The 14,049-nt window shown below is 45.0% G+C and overlaps 1 protein-coding gene across 2 annotated transcripts in view; it reads right to left on the bottom strand.

The window, feature by feature from the left end:
- AGBL4 (ATP/GTP binding protein like 4) overlaps window positions 1-14,049 on the bottom strand; it is a 799,994-nt gene that overhangs the window by 304,599 nt on the left and 481,346 nt on the right. The gene's annotated exons all lie outside the window — the stretch shown is intronic.

Here is a 14,049-nt window from a genome sequence, read left to right as displayed (position 1 = left end):
AAAAGGGCAGAACCAAGAAGGCCTTTAGAATGGAGAACAGAGAACGTCAGAGGTGGAGGGACCTCAGAACACATAGCCCATAATGTCCAAGGGAGGGACTGAGACAAAGAAGATTCCAACCTGGGGAGTTGTTCAACAAGGAGACCACAAATCCAAACATGCCAAACACTCTTTATGATCATCATTTAGCTCTAACAAAACACACAGCTTAACTCAGTGTGAAACATAAGCAAGCATGCTTTTGGAGAATCAAATGAATGATGTGTCTTGTACACACACAGATATGTAACACACACGTGTTACTTTTTTCAGTCATGTATAGATGCCATTTGTGATGAGTAAATTTCAAACTCATTTAAAAGCATTTGCCCATTCAGACTAGCCTTGTACTATCATGTTGTCAGAGAAGTCATTTTCATGTAACAGTCCAAGGAATTATTTGATATCGAAAAGGGATACTCAGAACCAAAAAGGTAGGGAACCGTGGCATAGATTTGTGAAAGAAAAAAGGAGAGAAAAAGAAGAGGCAGAAAGAGAGAAGGAGAGAGAGAGAGAAAGAGAGAGAAGGGGGGAGAGAGGGAGAGAGAGAGGGACAGAGAGACAGAGAAAGAGAGAAAGAAAGAGAGAGAAAGAGAGAGAGAGAGAGAGAGAGAGAGAGAGAGAGAGAGAGAGAGAAATAGACAGACAGACAGACAGACAGAAGGAAAGAAAGAAAAGATAGATAGACAGATAGATAGATCTATCCAGGAAACCTCAAGTTAAGTGGGCAGCTTCTGGCCATTAAAATTTACCTTCCTTTGGAGAGGAGAAGGCGAGGGAGAGGATGAGCTGACTTACCCAACTAGCTGGGTCCCCAGGGTCTTTCCCTCCCAGCTTGATTTTTTTTTCTAATTAAACGGGCCATCCCTTGACTCGCTTCTTAAAGAGGCCTATTCACTGAATAGGCGTTACCTCACGTGAGTATGTGACCCAAAAGGGTCAGGGTCTCCCATTGCATCCTGGGTCATCTCCAATCATCCTGATGAATATCAGGCCACTGGATCCAGAAGGCTCTGGAGGAGAAAGTGAGGCTGGTGACCTTGCACAGCCCTCCCTCACTCAAATCATAGTCAACTGCAAGTCACGTCATCATCTCCCTAATACCATGGTCCTCTTCGAAAACGAAGGACAAACTCAACCCTGAGATTGTAAGTTGTAGAGAAGGTGCTGATTGGCTTTGGGAGAGGGGGTTTCCTCATCTGTGAGGTACCTACACCAATGAAATCCCAAGTCCAACCCTAGCCCCTTATCCTTCTGTATTAGCAAAGACAATAAATTAAACATCAATAATAACTGTGAATATGCCAATGTAGTTCTGTATCGCAAAATATGAGAGACTCTCCATATAGAAGGTAGAAGGAGTAAAACAGGGGCAGCTAGGTGGCAGTGAGTAGAGCACTGGCCCTGGAGGACCTGAGTTCAAATCCGGCCTCAAGACACTTGACACACTTACTAGCCGTGTGACCTTGGGCAAGTTACTTAACCCTAATTTCCCTGCCTTCCCCAGCTGCAAAAAAAAAAAATTAAAAAAGGAGCAAACCATTTATTCAGACACCAGAGAACCAAATCCCATAACTAGTAAGTCCAATCCATCATAGCACCAACCAACTCCCAAAACCAGTAGGCTCACTTTATCATAACAGCAAAGAACTTAAAACACAATATCACAGCATGGAGCCTCACCATCCCAGAACCTTCTGCCCCTCTGCTGGGGCCTTGCCACCAACAATCACTCACAGCATACAACTGTTCTCTCCCTCAGTTCTAACTGCATTTCCTGTGACACACTTTCCTTTTCCTCTCAGCAAGCTACTCCCACAACATGTGACTTAGGCTTCCTGTGACATAAGCAGGTCACATGGCCTATTAATGGGTGGGAAAGATCTTCAAATCTAAATTGTCATTACACCCCCAGAAGGTAATCTTCCTCCTTCATTGGAGAAAAGGGAGTTATTATTAGTGGGTCGGTATTACCTTGGAGGGAGTTTTCTAGTGGGATGCCTTGGTATGTTTTGGGCAACATTTTTATCAATGACCCAGGTAAAGAGATAGATGGCCTGCTTATTAAACCTGCAGGTTGTCTTCCTGGACCTTGGCATTGGGCCCAAAGATGTAAGTTGAGGCTTCATGGAAGGACAATCTCCCTATGAAGCTGAACCGTCCAAAAGGGGAAAGGGCTGCCTGGGGAGGTAGCAAAATCCCCCTGGAGGCCTGCAAGCAGAGGACCTTGGTGATGACTTGTTGGAGATGTAGCAAAGAAGCAGTGCCCCCCAGTCCTAGCTGGACCAAGCGCCTCTGAGGCCCCAACGAGCTCCAGGATTCCGAACCTCCATCTGCTGAGCCTCAAGAGGGTCCTTAGACCATGATATATGTAATGTCAGAGCTCAGAAGGTCCTTAGAAAATAGAACAGGGAATGTCAGGGAAACTATGAACATAAGCCACTTGAATAACAAGAAACAAAAAAATTATATGATTATATGTAAAGAAACAAGAAAAAGCTTCTGACAAAGTAGAGCACCCAGTTCTGTCTGAAAAAAAATCACTAAAAGAGATAGGAATATATAGGTCTTTGCTTAAATCAAAATCCAGGATTCTAAGGCATTAAACAAGAAAGCCTTTCCAATAACATCAGCCATAAAGAGGATGTCCACTATCAAAAGAAAAACGACAACAGCTACATTTATATAGCACTTTGTAAATACTATCTCATTTGTTCACACAATAACCTTGTAAGGTAGGTGCTGTTATTTTTTTTTAATTTAATTTATTTAATACATTTAGTTTTCAGCATTGATTTTCACAAGAGTTTGAATTACGAATTTTCTCCCCATTTCTACCCTCCTGCCCACTCCAAGATGGCATATATTCTGGTTACCCCATTCCCCAGTCAGCCCTCCCTGTAACCCCACTCCCCTCCTATCCCCTTTTCTCTTACTTTCCTGTAGGGCAAGATAAATTTCTATGCCCCATTGCCTGTGTATCTTATTTTCTAGTTGCATGCAAAAACTTTTTTTTGAACATCTGTTTTTAAAAGTTTGAGTTCCAAATTCTCTCCCCTCTTCCCTCCCCACCTACTCTCCCTAAGAAGGCAAGCAATTCAACATAGACCACATGCGTATCGTTATGTAAAACTCTTCCACAATATTCATGTCATGAAAGACTAACTGTATTTTGCTCCTTCTTAACCTATGCCCCTTTATTGAATTTTCTCCCTTGACCCTGTCCCTTTTTGAAAGTGTTTGTTTTTGATTACCTCTTCCCCCTATCTGCCCTCCCTTCTATTGTCCCCCCTTTTTATCTTCTTCCTCCTTTTTTCCTGTGGGGTGAAATGCCCAATTGAGTGTGTATGTTATTCCCTCCTCAGGTCGAATCTGATGAGAGCAAGATTCAGTCATTTAACCTCACCTGCCCCCTCTTCCCTTCCTATGGAACTGTTTTTTCTTGCCACTTTTATGCAAGATAATTTACCCCATTCTATCTCTCCCTTTCTCCCTCTCTCAATATATTCCTCTCTCATCCCTTAAATTGATTTTTTTAGATATCATCCCTTCATATTCAACTCACCCTGTGCCCTCTGTCTATCTATCTATCTATCTATCTATCTTTCTATCTATCCACACACACATATATACATAGATAGATAGATACGCACACATATATACAAATGTATATTCCCTTCAGCTACCCTCATGAATCATACACATCATCTTTCCATGTAGGAATGTAAACAAAACAGTTTAACTTTAGTAAGTCCCTTGTGATTTCTCTTTCTTGTTTACCTTTTCATGCTTCTCTTGATTCTTGTGTTTGAAAGTCAAATTTTCTATTCAGCTCTGGTCTTTTCACAGAGAAAGCTTGAAAGTCCTCTATTGTATTGAAAATCCATATTTTGCCTTGGAGCATAATATTCAGTTTTGCTGGGTAGGTGATTCTGGGTTTTAATCCTAGCTCCATTGACCTCCAGAATATTGTATTCCAAGCCATTCGACCCTTAATGTAGAAACTGCTAGATCTTGTATTATTCTGATTGTCTTTCCACAATACTCAAATTGTTTCTTTCTGGCTGCTTGCAGTATTTTCTCCTTGATCTGGGAGCTCTGGAATTTGGCAACAATATTCCTAGGAGTTTTCTTTTTGGGATCTTTTTCAGGAGGCGATCAGTGGATTCTTTCAATTTCTATTTTCCCCTCTGGCTCTAAAATATCAGGCCAGTTCTCCTTGATAATTTCTTAAAAGATGATATCTAGGCTCTTTTTTTGATCATGGCTTTCAGGTAGTCCAATAATTTTTAAATTATTTCTCCTGGATCTATTTTCCAGGACAGTGGTTTTTCCAATGAGATATTTCACATTGTCTTCCACTTTTTCATTCCTTTAGTTCTGTTATAATATCTTGATTTCTCATAAAGTCAATAGCTTCCACTTGCTCCAATGTAATTTTTAAGGTAGTATTTTCTTCAGTGGTCTTTTGGACCTCCTTTTCCATTTATGTTATTCTGCCTTCCAAGGCATTCTTCTCCTCATTGGCTTTTTGGAGCTCTTTTGCCATTTGAGTTAGTCTATTTTGTAAGGTGTTGTTTTCTTCAGCAGTTTTTTTGGTCTCCTTTAGCAAGTCATTGACTTGTTTTTCATGGTTTTCTTGCATCATTCTCATTTCTCTTCCCAATTTTTCCTCTACTTCTCTAACTTGCTCTTCCAACTCCTTTTTGAGCTCTTCCATAGCTTGAGACCAGTTCATGTTTTTCTTGGAGGCTTTTGTTGTAGGCTCTTGGACTTTGTTGACTTCTTCTGGCTGTATGTTTTGGTCTTCTTTGTCACCAAAGAAAGACTCCAAAGTCTGAGACTGAACCTGAGTGTGTTTTCGCTGCCTGACCATGTTCCTAGCCAAGTACTTGACCCTTGAGCTTTTTGTCAGGGTATAACTGCTTGTAGAGAGTACTTTGTTCCAAGCTTGAGGGGATATGCTGTTGTTTTCAGAGCTATTTTTATGCACCCCCCAAGAACCACCAACCCAGACCTGACGCCAATCTTAAGCAGGCTGTGCACTCCTGCTCTGATCCGCCACTTAATTCCTCCCACCAGGTGGGCCTGGGGCCTGAAGCAACTGCAGCTGTACTTCTGTAGCTGCACCACCCCCACTGCCTCCGGGGTGGTGGCCCAGCCAGGAACTCCTTCTTTCACTCTGTCCCCAGAAGCTTTTCCCACTAACCTTCTCCACTGTCTTTGGTGTTTGTGGGTTGAGAAGTCTGGTGACTGCTGCAGCTCACTGATTCAGGGCACTAGGGCCTGTTCCCCCTGGCTCCTGGTCTGGTTGGTCCACGCCATCCATGCTGGGCTCCGCTCCCCTCCACTCCCAGCTCCGTGCACGATAGACCATTCCCAGCAACTATCCAGGCTGTCCTGGGCTGGAGCCCTGCTTCCCTCTGCTATTTTGTGGGTTCTGCAGTTCCAGAATTTGTTCAGAGCCATTTTTATAGGTTTTTGGAGGGACCTGGGGGGGTGCTCACCCAAGTGCCTGCTTTCCAGCTGCCATTTTGGCTCCACCCCCGTAGGTGCTGTTATTAACCCCATTTTACAGATGAGGAAACAGAGGCAGAGAGAGGCTAAGCCACTTGCCCAGGATCACATGGCTAATAAGCATCTGTGGCTGAATTCAAATTCAGGTCTTCCAGACTCAAAGACCAGGGCTCTAACCCACTGCACCTACAGAATGTCAGAGCTTGTAAAGAAATAGAATACAGATCAAATGAACACATTTCCTGCTCAGAAGAAAACACACGTTTTCCTTCATTCCCCTAAACCCAAAGATTAAAGAAGACAGTCATGGCAAGATGCTGCTTGGAGCACCTTGGCCAAGGTCACTTACATGCTTCAATCACCAGCTGCTCTTGGCTGGGTCCATAAAATCATTTAAATAATGCCGCCACCCCCTTGCTCTTCCATGTCAGCTGTCTCCAGCTTGGATGTGTGCACAGAGGAATTTCTATCTTCAACAAATCCTCAGGACTTTGTTGGTTTAAACTGATGGAAAATGGAGCCATGGCATTGGGTGGTGAAGCTTGCCATTGCCTGATATGGCCCTGAAGTGTGGAATCCCAGAGCCTTAGAGCTGGAAAACTGTCAGAGGCATCAGCACAACCTGCCTCTGAATAAGCATCGCCTTTGCAAATCCCCTGTCATGGGCACCCTAGCCTCTGCTGGAAGGTCTCCAGTGAGCTCACCACCTCACGGAGCAGCCCATTTCACTTTTGGACAACTCTCATTGTGAAGCAGATCTTTCCCCCATGCACTGAGTCTTTCTGAAACTTCCACCCAGGGCTCACCATGTTGTCTTTGGGGCCAAATAGGGAAAAATAATGTCCAAGCCCTCTTCCTTATGACAGCCCGTCAAATTCTTTGGGAAAGCTAGCACATGCCCCCAAGTGGCTAAACATGCCCAGTTCCTCCAAATGATCCTCCTGTGTCATGAATGCAGCCTCTTCCCATCCTGGCTGCCCTCCTGAGGCACTCAGATCTGGAAGTGGCCAAACCAGGGCACCAGACAGCCCTCCTCAATTCCGGATGCAAAGCCTCTCTTCATGCAGCCCAAGTCGTCATTAGTCTTCTTGGCTGCCCCACCATGCTGATGACTCATACTGAGCTGCAATCTACTCAAACCCCCAGAATTTTTTCAGGCAAACTGATGCCCAGCCGTGCCTCCCCCAGCTTGTACCTGTGAATTTGATACTTGAAAGTCAAATGAAAGAGTCTACATTTATCGCCACTGAATTTCACCAGCTCAGATTCAGCCCAAGGCTCCAGCCCACCAAAAGCTTTTGGGACCCTGACTCTGTTCTCCACTGAGTTAGCTCTCCCTGGTGCCATCCGTAGATTTGGTAAGCCTGCTACCTATTTCTTTACCAGGTCATTGATTAAAAAGGTTAAATAGCATGCTGCCAAACACAGATCCCCAAGGCCAAAGGGAGCTCCTGGAGTTTGAGCAGGGGGCCACTGTAATATGACATTCCAAGAGACAAGGGAACTTGGACAAGGTTGCCTGGCAAGTTGGCATCAAAGCCAGTAAGGGTACAAGTCCAGGCAAAGCCCAGATTTTCCACAGCAACCCAGCTAGAATTCCAAAGTCAGCCTCAAGGATAACATTGAAGAGCCCTTTCACAACATGGCTCCAGCTGATCTTTGTGGCCTTGGTGGACATCATTCCCCTTTCCCTGCTCTAGGTTCTGGCCAAAGGGGGCTTCTCTCTGTTCCACAATGCTCCATCTCTGGCCCTCACGTCTTTGCACTGGCTGTCCCCCATGCCTGGGATGCCCCACCTCTTCCCCTCCACAGAAGCCCCTTAAGGCTCATGAGTCTCATGCCCTATCTACTACCTGAAGCCTTTTCTGAACTTCGTGGGGGCAAGTCTTCCCTCTCAAACTGTCACATTTATCTAAAAGTTGGAATCTAACTATAGAAATCTCTCTCATTTCCTTTTAGAAATGACAATGGCACTTTGAATAAGATGGAGATATAAACTTCATTTTTTAAAAAGCCAAAATAACCACAAGAATTCAAAAGAACTATCAGGGAAGTAGGGTGATAATAGATCTGACCATATCAAGAGTTAAAAACAAAAAATTCCTACTAATATTTTCAAGGTGATAAGGTCACATTTGTACAGATTATTTCAGTCATTCTGTGTTTATTCTGCATATATTTATCATGTATATGCTTACATATGTACAAGTTGTATCCCCTGATAGAGGGCAGGAATTGTTTCATTTTTTACCTTTGTATTTCCAGCTTCTGCCTTCAACATCTCATTGTGGGTGCTAACTCTGTCCTCTGTGTCCTGGAGGTGACCCTGGGCTCTTAGGAAGTCATGCCATGGGAGCACAGACTCTGATCTATTGTCCCAGGTTGGCAAGTCTTGGAGTATGGCTCTGGCAACAGAATGATTCTGTATTCAAAGGACTGGCTGAGCTAACCATAGAGAAACTCATCACCACTGGACTGGACACTTGGTAATGAAACTTTTTTGGAATTTATAATAAACAAAAAGTAAATAGTAATGAAGAAAAAAGAACCAGTAATAATACAATAGAAATATAATATAATGATAGTAATAATATAATAGTAATAAGAAAAAAAGACATACGATTAAGATGATTTAAACCTGAATTATTTAAACAAGCTACTTAAACTAGGAAAAGGAAAACAGAAATGACATTGTCATGGACTCTAATATTTCATCCAGAAGTTAAATTAATGTAAATTAATTACAATAAGGAAACGAAGATAGCCCAGAAAGCACCTTAGTCAGCAAACAGAGAGAAATGGCTTCCAAGGTGACTATGGGTTAGAATGGAAATTTGTCGTTAAGAGGTTATGAAGAAGCATGCTGAATGATTATGAGAAGGATCATCTCATAAATAGAGAGAAGCAGTGGAGGGTAAAGATATTCTAAATAAAGGTTGGCAAAAAGATCCACCTGAGCAAAGTCATCCCAAGGGCAATCAAGGGTGAAAATAGGAAGAAAAATCCCCAAAGGAGAAAACTGGCAAGGATTTTCCTTCTCTGCTAAGGACAGTAGAACCGCCGCACTTGGACAGAAGATGCAGAAACAGCATTATAAAGAGCAAAGGTGGGGAAAGCAGCCACAGGGGATGAGATGTTTCTCATCTATGCTTGGCAGCTACCCTCCCGCTAACCCAGTGGGTACCCGGAGCAAAGCTACTAGGGTGCATGGGGCTCTAGGAGAACAGGGACGACTAGTGACCTGTCTGCCTTCTTTCCTATCTACACACTATCTTTATGAGGGTCTTCAATATGTGAATTGCAGGGATCCTGGATGAGGGCATTAGTGGGGAGCAAGCAGGCTTTCTCAGTATTTGACAACAGATTTATCTTTATCATTTCACAACTGATTGAGAGTTGTGGAGAAAATAAGATTCCATCGTGCTTATTGTTGGTTAAGTGCAAGAAAAAAAAAACATATTTGACTTCGCAGAACAGAATGCCATTCTAGAGCCAATCATCTTTTATCCACACTATGGATCTTGTAAAGTAGTATCTCCACATGGGAATGGAATAATGTAGAGATGGACAATGGCGTGCCCAGAACTACAAAGGAGGAGGGGAGCAGGCTGGGTTGCTTTCAGTAAGTTGTAGAGCACTTCTCCTGACCCCAAGCTTCCCATGAAGGCAAGGGCCAATCTTTCTGATGCAGATACCCTAATGGTGTCTCCGCATGGCAGTGAGACCTAGAACACCAATGACTCTGAAGAATTAAAGATGAACATAACACTTAAGGCACTGGGAAAACACATGATGGGTATGAGCAGGCTGCAACAGGAAAACCAAGGAGGGACTAGGAGGAAGACCAGGAGTCAAGGGCATCATCAAGGAACTGTATGACAGGGAGAAAAGATGGACTGGTCATGTGGTGAGAGCATGAGATGACAGCCACACAGCCAGAGAGCTCCACTGGTGCCCTATGGTGTGAACAGAAAGCAGGATAAAGGTCTGCAACATGTTAGGGTACTCCCTGGACATGGATCAGAATTACAAAGGATGGATGCACTTCACCCTGCATCATTGGAGGGAACTCCTGACTTAATAAGATCCCACTGCATTTGAGTGAGTATCCCCAGGACCCCGCACAGAGCCCGGCACATAGCAGACACCTGATAAATATTTGTTGGTTGTCAGGAAGAAGTCTGGAACAGCCGGAAAGGCACCCAGCTTGGAGTCCAAACCTCAGTGCTGCCATTTGCTCCCTGAGTGACTTTGGACAATTCCTCTAACCTGGCTGGACTTCAGCGGCTTCATCTGTAATATCGAGGAAGTTGGATTGGATGACCTCTAAGATCCTTCCAATTCTAATCCTATGATCCAATGATTGATTGGTTGAATAGGGAAAAAGCTATTTTTTTGACTATGACATTTCCTCCTAGAAAAAAAAAAACCCAAAACTACTTCCTCGTTGCCTTAATTTCTTTCCTTGCTACTCACTTCTCAGTGACTTACAACCTTCCTTCTGACCCCACCACTCAAGTGATGACGCCCTTTCCAATGTCACCGTCACATCTGATTATCTCCTCTCAGACCCCCTTGTCTACGACCTCTCTACAGCTTGTGACATTGTTGGCCACCTTCGCCTCCTGGATTTGTCTTTTCTCAGCTTTTCTGACAATGTTCTCTCCTGGCTTTCCCCTCTGACTCACTGTTCCTTCTCAGTCAACTTTGCTGAATCATCCTCCATCTCCCACCTCCAATGTGTGGGTGCCCCCTAAGGCTCTGTCTTCTTCTCTTTTCTTTTCATATTCTCCCCCTCTCTTTCTCTCTATCTCCCATGGGTTCAATCATCTCTATGCCGATGATTCCCAGATCTAGACGTCCAACCCAATCTCTCAAACTCTGGTCCCATATCTCCGACTGTCTACTGGACATCTACACCTAGATCACCCACAGTCATCCAACCCTACTCAAAACAAAACAGATGTTTTCCCAATTATTCTGCTTCTTCCCAGAGCACTACCATCCTTCTCATTGGCTAGATTCATAATCTCCAAATCCTTCCTGATTTCTCCCTGACCCGCCATTGCCACATACAGTCAGGTATCCAGTCTTGTTGACTTTCCCTCCACATATCTATCATGTCAGTTCTCTCCTCCCCCACGCCATTCAGGCCCTGATATCCTTACCTGGATTCTCATCCTCATTGGTCTACCTGACTCCAGGCTCTGCCTTCATATGCCTCCTAAAGCACAAGTCAGATCAGGTCACCTCACTGAGCAGGGCCCTTTCACTGCTCCCCTCAGCTTGACCTTCCTGCCTCCTCTCCAACGTGATGCTTCAGATGAACTGGTCTCTTCAATGTCCCCTGAAGACCGCTGGAGCTGAGACCACTTACAGGTGTTGTCTCCCTATATTAAAATGTGAGCTCCCTGGGAACCTGTCTGTTTCTATCTACAGTACTCAGCACAGGGCTCTGAACATAGCAAGCGCTTAACAAATGCTCCCTCCCTCCTTTCTTTCCTTCTTTCCCTCCTTTCATTCCTTCCTTCCCTCCCTTCTTTCCTTCCTTCCTCCCTCCCTTCTCTCCTTTCTTTTCTTCCTCTCCTCCTTTCTTTCCTTCCCTCTCTCCCTCCCTTCCTCCTTCTTTCCTTCTTCCTTTCTTTCTTCCCTTCCTTCCTCCCTCCCTTCTTTCCTTTCTTCCCTCCCTTGCCTCCCTCCCTCCTTTCTTTCCTTCTTTCCCTCCTTCCATTCCTTCCTTCCCTCCCCTCCCCCTCCCTTCTTCCCTCCCTCCCTTCCTTGATTCCTAACTTTTATCAAGATTCAGCTCAAGGAGATCATCTTCCCTGAGGCTTCTCCTCAGACATTGCCAGTGATCTTCCTGCCCTGACTTACCTGGCCTTTACTTCATGTCTACACTTTGGGGTCACAAACTCTGTGCTTTGGACAAACTTGGTCTACTTGGTGCACTCACCCCACTTCTCTGTATCCGTGTTATATTGGATTATATTATTATATCACCTTAGTAGAATGTGAACTCTTGAGGACAGGAATGATGTCCTTTTTGTCTCTGTGTCCTTAGCGCCCAGCATAGACCCTGCCTAATATAGACTAGGTACCTAATAAAAGCTTGAACTGAATTATTAAAATTCGGTGCTACAATAACATAGGCTGTGATCACACAAAACAGGGAGGGATATCTGGGCTGACTGACAGAGGCAAAATATAAAAAGATTCCAACAGGCTAGAATATTGCCCTGGACCAAAGAAGGTCACAATTAATAGTAGTAAATAGAATGGGTTTTTTTGTTTGTTTGTTTGTTTTGTATGGCCAGGCAACGGTCCCTATGAAAAAGACCTGGAGGTTTAGTGGAATACAAGCTCAATACATAGCATGGTGGGCAGCCCCCAACAGGGCCCCTCCAATCCTGGGCTGAACTGAGAGTGGCTAAGAGTGTGCAGGGCAAGCAGGTCATTTGGCCACCTGTCCGGGTCAGATTCCTTCTAGAGAATTGTGTTCAGTCCTGTGCACCACAATGTGAGGACGGTGGCAAGCTGAATGGCACTTTGAGCAAAGGTGAGAAAGAAAGAGAATTAAAGAGAGGGCGAGTAGGAGAAATGAGAAAGGAGGAGGAAGGGAGGGAAGAGAGAGGTACCTAAGTAAACGGGAAGATCAGTAGGTAGGTAGGAAGGTAGACTGAACACTTATTAACTGCTTACTATGGGCTAGGTAGTGAGCTAAATTTTGGGGATACAAATACAAACACACAGACAGCCCTGTTCTCAAGTTGCTTACAGTCTAACGAGGGAAGACACATTGAGGGGAGCTAGGAGGGCAGTGTGGAGGCTTCAGGGAAGTGGCCTGGAGACCAGAGCTCATCTGTCAGAGTTGCTGAATAAAGTAGCGATAATCAGGCTGAAAATACCAGGAAGCCTCACTGGCTGAGTTCATGTGTCTGAAGAATAGTGGTCTCGGGGAAGATGGTCTACACTTGTTCTGCTTGGTCCCAGAGGTCAGTAGGAAGTTGGACCAGCCAGCTCCGAGACTATGAATCTGTGAGCAATTGCTACCTCTGCTTGTCAACACTGATCTCTTAGGGGAAGGAACATGAAATTGAGGGGAAAAATCCAACCCACAAGGCCGCTCCATTTTGAGAGGCTGTGTCATCAGAGGAAAGGGAAGCATGCGATTGGGTGACTAATGCTGCGCTTTCTTCGACAAAGCTGCCATCACCTGAGAAAAGTCGTGGAGCTTTGGAAGCCCTGCCAAGTCCTGCTGTGGGGGAGGATCCCTGCCTTCCTGACACCACTACACCAACATCCTGTCAGTCACCTCCCACAGGGGTGTTTCACCCCAAACAGTCTTCTTCGGTCCTCCTGGGGAAGTTGGGTGACCTTCAGGAATAGGGAATCGGGCCTCGATGGAGATGGGAGATGGGGTTCTGCTCTATGTCTGTCAGAACAACCTGACTGGGAAAAGACCTCCTCATCAATCAATGAATCAGCCAATCACCAGTTATGTCTTGCAGGCAGCCAAAGACAAGAGATGGGAGCCCTGGACTGGACAGAGAAGACCTGAATTTTGGTCCTGGCTCAACCTAGCATGAATGAACTTTGTGGCCCCAGGAAGGTTCCTTGCCCTCTCTGGGTAACAGCATCTTCAAAGACCTCAATCTGAAATGATGCTCTAAGCTCTTTGTCCCCAAATCAGGCTCAGCTCTGCCATCTGATCCTCATTTCAGGTCAATAAGCATTCACTAAATGCCTCTGCCTCTCTGCCAGAAGGGAGACCAAGACAAAAGAGAAAACGCCTCCTGCCCTCAAGGAGCTTCCAGGAGGGAGGGAGTGGTACAAGACGTACACAGATATCTGCAACCTAAATACATTCATAGTAAATACAAAATGACTGTCAGGAGGTAGGTACAGACACCTGAGAGATCAAGTACGAGGGAACTGTGCACTGCAGGCCGCAAGCACACTGGTGTCGACTATTTCCTCTGGAAGCAGATGACGCTCGTCAATGAGCTTTCAGAAAAGCACAGACGGTCTGTGCACCTCCATCGTGTGCATGACGGATGCCTGCCAGGGTCTGCCAAGGGGGCAGAGCTGCCACCAGCAGTGCTGCATCTAGCTCCGGGACTCAATTTCTCAAGCCATCAGCCAGCTTGGTGGCACACCGTGCAGATGCCTGCTCCTGGTAAATACCCACTTAGAAAACCCCAAGTGGCCAAGGCCCATCCGTGGCATCTCTACAACTTCTCCCATTTCCAGCATTGGCTCTCCCTTCCTGCATCTCCACCACTGGAGTTCAGACCCTCAACACCTCTCATTCTATGGGGCTCCTGGCTGATCTCACTGACTCAAGTGTTTCTGGTTTCCAAAAAGTTGCCAATATATTTATTCTTTCTAATACAAAACTGCGCCCGCATCACTCCCTGGCTCAGAAAGCTCCTATGACTCCCTACGGCCTTTTAGACAAAACAGAAATTTCTTAGGCAGAATTACATAAGGAAA

The sequence above is a fragment of the Trichosurus vulpecula genome, chromosome 4 (assembly GCF_011100635.1).
Source record: "Trichosurus vulpecula isolate mTriVul1 chromosome 4, mTriVul1.pri, whole genome shotgun sequence".
In the NCBI taxonomy this organism is placed as follows: domain Eukaryota; kingdom Metazoa; phylum Chordata; class Mammalia; order Diprotodontia; family Phalangeridae; genus Trichosurus; species Trichosurus vulpecula.
This window is presented reverse-complemented; position numbering and strand designations above follow the sequence as displayed.